Source organism: Sturnira hondurensis, unplaced genomic scaffold, assembly GCF_014824575.4.
Source record: "Sturnira hondurensis isolate 20B ecotype Veracruz unplaced genomic scaffold, ASM1482457v3 Scaffold0020579, whole genome shotgun sequence".
Lineage (NCBI taxonomy): Eukaryota > Metazoa > Chordata > Mammalia > Chiroptera > Phyllostomidae > Sturnira > Sturnira hondurensis.
In genome coordinates this window covers 3,468,159-3,475,374 of record NW_028093210.1, presented here as the reverse complement: position 1 = coordinate 3,475,374, position 7,216 = coordinate 3,468,159, and the positions used below count along the sequence as shown (strand labels likewise).

The 7,216-nt window shown below is 43.2% G+C and overlaps 1 protein-coding gene across 1 annotated transcript in view; it reads right to left on the bottom strand.

The window, feature by feature from the left end:
* Positions 1-276, bottom strand: part of HMOX2 (heme oxygenase 2) — a 44,591-nt gene extending 44,315 nt beyond the window's left edge. Inside the window, exon 1 of the mRNA XM_037029947.1 lies at positions 140-276. The gene's annotated coding sequence lies outside the window, so the exon portion shown is untranslated. The remainder of the gene's footprint in view (positions 1-139) is intronic.
* Positions 277-7,216: the final 6,940 nt, after the last annotated feature.

The window sequence follows — 7,216 nt, the reverse complement described above, 5'->3', positions numbered from 1 at the left end:
CCGCTTCCGCCGCCCCGGCCCTGGCCCGCTGGGCCTCCCTCAGACGGGCACTGGGGACACAGACAGCTCCCAAAGACCGGGGCTTGTGGAGGCCCACAGAGGAGATCGGAGGAAGCCCGGAAGGACACGGGCCACTCACCAGCCTCGGATCCTTTCGGCCGTCCTGTCTGCCGTCCTGTCTGCGACCACTACCACAAGCGTCGGTCAGGAAAACCCTCAGAAGTTGCTACCACCCCAGTCTAGTGGGCGGATGTAAGGGCAGCTCGAGGTGCGCACGCAGCGGGAGGCGGGGCCTGTAAGGGCACGCCTCTGCGGCGGGCAAGCAGCTCCTCTGTTGATACCCGGGTCTGCCCCAGAACTCGGGTGCCTCGGAGTTAACCAATAAGAGAAGGTGTTTATGAGGCTTCCTCGAGGCTAGGTGCTTTTCTTAACCGTGGTTACCGCGCCTCTTCAGGCCCATCGTGCTGGGCTCCACCTGCACTTTCTGTTCCAGCCGCAGTGGCTTCCAGTCATTTCCTTACCCATTTTACTGGCTGCAGATTAAGNCTCAGAAGTTGCTACCACCCCAGTCTAGTGGGCGGATGTAAGGGCAGCTCGAGGTGCGCACGCAGCGGGAGGCGGGGCCTGTAAGGGCACGCCTCTGCGGCGGGCAGGCAGCTCCTCTGTTGATACCCGGGTCTGCCCCAGAACTCGGGTGCCTCGGAGTTAACCAATAAGAGAAGGTGTTTATGAGGCTTCCTCGAGGCTAGGTGCTTTTCTTAACCGTGATTACCGCGCCTCTTCAGGCCCATCGTGCTGGGCTCCACCTGCACTTTCTGTTCCAGCCGCAGTGGCTTCCAGTCATTTCCTTACCCATTTTACTGGCTGCAGATTAAGTGACTGGCTTGTAATGTCCACTGTCGGCAAAAGTGTGGGAAGTTTACAGTGTTTGTTAGAGTTATTAGGTGTCCACGAAAGAAATTCCAAACCTAAGAAAAGTTTAAAGAGTTTATTAGAGCCACGTATTCTAGGCTAGTCCCAGAAGCCAAAGTCCAAAGGATAGAGATAATGCTCAGGGAAACAGCAATTTTGCAGTTTATTTTATTTCATGTAAGAAAGGTTACATAAAATCCATCAGTAGAAGACTAAAGAGGTGGAGGAAGGTAAAGTGGGAAAATCTCTAGGATTGAGTAGAAAGTAAAATGGAGAGATACATTTTTTTTACATTAGTGAGTGAAGGATAGTAAACATTTAACATAGTTTACAGAGGTATACAGGTGAAAGATAATAATGAGGAATGTTGGGGTTGATTCCCACACCCCACCCTCACCAGACTGGGATATTTATCTTTGGAAGTCTTGAGAAGAAATGATTATAACATTTTAAATACATTGTTCTAGATGCACATAAACATGGACAGGGCTTGTTCAAGGAATTGGTAATCTATCATATGGGCCTTAGGACAGGACTTCCCACCATAACCTGGTCAGTTAGGAATGCTTTGATAATCAAAACATCCTGTGTGTTTACTTTCAGTCAGTGAGTGTGTCAGACTTGCTAAGATAGCCCCTTTTTTGTTGACATGGGGAAGGAGGGAAAATTTGGCGAGATCTGTTAAAATTTAGAATGGGCATTCTCTCTGACCCAACAATTCTGGGTGGGATCACTTGTATTACCGAACTCAAAGGATTCACTGCTTGGGGTGCTCTATTCAAAAATGCGAAAGAGCCCTGGCTGGTGTAGCTCAGTGGATTGAGCACGGACCTGTGAACCACAAAAATGCGAAAGAAAGGATCACTGGTTTGATTCCCAACTAGGGCACATGCCTGGGTTTCTGGCCAGGTCCCCAGTAGGGGGTGCATAAGAGGCAACCACACATTGATGTTTCTCCATCTCTTTCTCCTTCCCTTCTCTCGAAAAATAAATACATAAAATCTTTTTAAAAATGGGATGTGGTTGTTGCAAGTTTTATTTACTGACAAAGGGGTTATTTACTGACAAACCCCCTTGTCACTGACAAAGGGGTTCTTGCCACCCTCACCACCAAGATAAAATCAGTAGAGGAGATGAAACATTTAAAATTAGAGGTTTTCTGAAATCAAGGTGCAGGAAAAGGAGAAAGGAAGAGAGCTTGATGCAACTAACCATAGCTTAGCTCCGGAACTGCTGCCAGGGGTCTGGCTTATATAGGGCTGGTTCATCACGCAGGTGCAGAGTAGATTTCTTTACTTTTCAGGTTCCAGCAGCTGGTATCTATCTGGGCAAAGAAGAACTCTTTGCTTTCCAGGTGTACAGAGCAGAGCTCTTTGGAGAGTGCCTGAAGGAAAACTTTAAACTTATTTAGGAAAGCCTTAAAAAATAACTGAAAAGCATTCCTATCTATTTAAAAATTTCTGCCCCAGGGAAGGAAGACTACACACACACACACACACACACACACACACACTATTTGGTCAATTACATATTGATTTCTTCTTTGCAGTTAACTACATTCATCTGGTTGAGTTCCTTTCAGCTCATCCTGTTTACTACTGTATCTGCAAAACGCTATGCTAAACTTTAACATTTATCAATAAATAATATTTAGGATTTCCCAGATCCTGAGAGCTTTGTCCTATCTAACATTTGTGAGAATTCAAAAGGACACAAACAAGGAAGATCATTGCAACACATACCATGGTACTCCATTTTGGTGAAAACTTTGAAACAACCTTTAGGTCTATCAGAAGAAGATGGAGTAGGGTTTGACAGGGCACATAAATTCAACAGAGTTGAAGATGACCAAAAGAAGGACAACAAATTTAAAAACAGAAAACAAACAGAACCGATAGAAAGTTGAATTGTATGGAAGTTGGACAACCAAGGAGTTCAAGAAGAAACATTCATCCAGACCGGTAGAAGGGGTGGAGACATGCAGCCAGGGTGTCGTGGACACATGCTGGCAAGGGGTTGGCTGGTGAAGCAGGCAGCCCCACATTTGCAGGTAGATAAACCAGGAGGAACAACTGGGGAACGAGACAGACCATGCAACTCAGGGTTCCAGTGTAGGGAAATAATGTCTCAAAACCTCTGATTGAAAAAACTTATGAGGGTTGAGCCTGCAGGAGAAACTCCCAGCCTCACAGGAGAGTTCATTGGAGCTATCCACAGGGTCCTAGAACATACACATGCCCACCTACCCAGGAATCAGCACCAGACTGGCCCAATTTGCTTGTGGGTAGCAGCAGAGGTGACTAAAAGCTGGCAGAGAGCTGAACAAGCAGCACTATTCCCTCTTGGACCATCCCCCACATGCAGCGCCATAAGGCAGCAAGGTAGGTTGCCCCACCCTGGTGAATACCTAAGGCTCCACCCCTTGCTACCTAACTGGTATTGCGGAGACCAAAAAAAAAGAGGCCCAGATGAAAAAACATATCAAAGCTCCAGAAAAAAATACAACTAAGCAACAAAGAGATAGCCAACCTACCATAGCTTGAAAGACTGGTAATCAGGGTGCTCACAGAATTGGTTGAGTTTGGTCACAAAATAGAGGAATAAGCAAAGGCAATGAAAAGTGAAATAAAGAAAAATATATAGGGAGACAACAGTGATGGGAAGGAAATCAGGACACATATCAATGGTTTGGACCAGAAGGAAGAAATAAACAGTCAACTGGAACAGAATGAAGAAACAAGAATTCAAAAAAATGAGGAGAGGCTTAGAAACCTCTGGGACAACTTTAAACATTCCAACATCTGAATCATAGGGGTGCCAGAAGAAGAAGAGAAAGAGCAAGAAATTGAAAACTTATTTGAAAAAATAAGGAAGAAGAACTTCCCCAATCTAGCAAAGGAAATAAACTTTCAGAAAGTCCAGGAAGCTCAGAGAGTCCCAAAGAAGTTGGACCAAGGAGGAACACACCAAGGCACATCATAATTACATTACTTAAGATTAAAGATAAGGAGAGAATCTTAAAAGCAGCAAGAGAAAAGCAGTTACCTACAAAGGAATTCCCATAAGATTATCAGCTGATTTCTCAAAAGAAACCTTGAAGGCAACAAGGGGCTGGAAAGAAGTATTCAAAGAAAGGCAAGGACTTACATCCAAGAATACTCTACCCAGTAAAGCTATCATTTAGAACAGAAGGGCAGATAAAGGGTTTCCCAGATAGGGTCAAGTTAAAGGAGTTTATCATCACCAAGCCCCTTATTATATGAATTGTTAAAGGAAAAAGAAGATAAAAAATATGAACAGTAAAATGACAACAAACTCACAACTCTCAATAACCAAACCCAATAAAAACAAAAACAAAAACAAACTAAGCAAGCAACTAGAACAAGAACAGGATCAGAAAAATGGAGATCACATGGAGGGTTATCAGCGAGGGAGGGAGAGGGGAAGAAAGGGGGAAAAGGTACGGGGATAAGAAGCATAAATTGGAAGGTAGAAAAGGACAGGGGGAGGTTAAGAATAGTATAGGACATGTAAAAGCCAAAGAATTCATATGTATGACCCATGACATGAACTAAGGTGGGGCTGGGAATGCTGGAGGGAGGAGAGGTTCAGGGCAGAGGGGAATAAAGGGGGGGGGATGAGACAACTTTAATAGCATAATCAATAAAATATATCTTTAAAAAATTCAATACAGCTGTGCCCAATTAAAAAGGAAATGTAACCCTGACAGATGTGACTCATTTGGTTGGACATTGTCCGGCAAAGCACGTGAGGGCAAATGCTTGGATTGCAGATTCAGTCCCTCGTTGGGTGCTTGTGAGAGGCAGTTGCCTAGATAGAGATATCAAAGTTTCTCTCTTGCATCAATATTTCTCTCCCTTTCTTTCTCCCTCCCTTCCCCTCTCTCTCTAAAAATAAAAATAAATTTGAAAAGGAAGGGTAGACACTTCCTGAGAAAGGACATTAAGGAGAAGGGGGAAAAGCAAGTCTTAGGAAAATATAAAAATATATTGTATGTAATTAACAACCTAGAAAACAAATATTGAACTCTAAATCATATTCAATATTTAGAAATGTTGAGTAATATGTGTGCTGAAGTGTTTAGGGGAGAAGGGTACTGATGCCTGCAACTTACTTGAAACGTATAAAAAAAAGGTAATGGATAGATGTTACCATAGACAGTCGGTTGGTGCACTGGGGATTCTTTCCACCAAAATGGCAGCAGGTGGAGGTCCTTACACTAAGTGTGCCGAAAGCTAGGAAGGTGGATAGGGCCAGATTAATTTACTAGGTATTTATTGAGTTCCTATTAAGTGCTGTACATTGTGTCTGGAGGGAGAGATATAGTGACAAACAAAACATGGGCCCAGCTTTCAGGAAGGCCTCAGTCAATCTGATAGAGACAATCCTGCCAGTGGGATAGAGTGGAAGAGGAGTAGTGCCTAGCCTACGGGTCAGGGATGGCTTCCTGGAGGAAACAATGGTTGTATAGAGCCTTTGAAAAATTATATATATTTTCCATTACCATTTATCTCCCTTATACCCTCTTCCACTTCCATGCACCCCCTCTCCTCTATGTAGAGTCTTAAGGAATGAATAGGAATTAGCACAATTAGCACTATTGAAGGAAGTGGGAGGAAGGTATTCCAGGCAAACTTTGCAGTCTGAGCAGAGGCATAGCATAACAGGGTGTAGAGGAGACCTCAAGGTATTTATCCAAGATAAGCACACAGATGACATCTTCATTTATAAATGTAGTAAACATAAAAGTATATTTATTAAAATAAATATATACACCTTATTATAAAAACCAAGATTTTACATAAATAAAATACAGACTCGGGCCCTGGCTGGCGTAGCTCAGTAGATTGAGCGCGGGCCTGAGAACCAGAGGATCTCGGTTCAATTCCCAGTCAGGGCACATTCCTGGGTTGCAGGCCGGTTCCCTGCAGGCCAACTCCCAGCAGGGGACGCACGAAAGGCAACCATACATTGATGTTTCTCTCCCTCTCCTTCCCCTCTAAAGATAAATAAATAAATAAATAAAATTAAAAAAAATACAGGCTCCCACCCTGGCCAGGTACACTGATGGTTAGAGTGTCATCCTGATAAGCCAAGGTTGTGGGTTAGATCTCCAGAGTACAGACCAGAAGCAACCAATGAATGCATAACTGGAACAACAAATCAGTGTGTTTCTTTCTCTCTCTAAAACTAATTAATTAATTCAAAAATACACATTTCCTCATGGGGTATCTCCACCACTAGATTCAGTCAGTTTTAGTTTGAGTTGCCTGTAANGCACGAAAGGCAACCATACATTGATGTTTCTCTCCCTCTCCTTCCCCTCTAAAGATAAATAAATAAATAAGTAAAATTAAAAAAAAATACAGACTCCCACCCTGGCCAGGTACACTGATGGTTAGAGTGTCATCCTGATAAGCCAAGGTTGTGGGTTAGATCTCCAGAGTGCAGACCAGAAGTAACCAATGAATGCATAACTGGAACAACAAATCAGTGTGTTTCTTTCTCTCTCTAAAACTAATTAATTAATTCAAAAATACACATTTCCTCATGGGGTATCTCCACCACTAGATTCAGTCAGTTTTAGTTTGAGTTGCCTGTAAGTCCAATGCCTAGAAGATGTTTAGACAACCAGTCAGTCTACTTTGTGTCAGGTACTATTTTAGGTGCTGGAAATTCAGCAGTGAACACAGACAAATACTTGCTGCTCCGAAGCTGACATTTTCAGATGAGTCCATACTATTTTGCTATCAGCTTTTCTTAGTCTGACATTTAGATGAGTATCAAGCTCTTGTGGTAATATTAGGTCGTTAGAACCCTAAGCAGCAGGACTTGAACCTCCCCAGAATCACCCCAAAGATCTCCTGGCCAGGGCCTTGACCTCTCACCCACAGCCACACCTTACATATTTTGGAATGAATGAAAAAACAAATGTTCTTAGCCAGTCAGAATAACTATTCAGAAAAGGAGTGAGAGGATCATTTTTGAGTTTTAGTTGAACACAAAAAAATCTCACTTTTCTGTATAAAAGAATTTAAATTGTGCAAGTAGCAGCCACCTCAAACTTGAGTCAGGCATGTACGAAAGAACTCAGTGTACTAGGTTGTTAACACTCACAGATACATATGTAATTATCTTTACATAACTACAGGTTCAGATGTTCACGCAAGATAAAAAGGTGATGGGTTAATGGGGGAGGAGTCCAGAACCCTATGGAGTCCCCACATAAACCGGGACGAACCATCTGTGTCTGTGGGAGGGGATGCCGGGTTAGCTCTGTTCG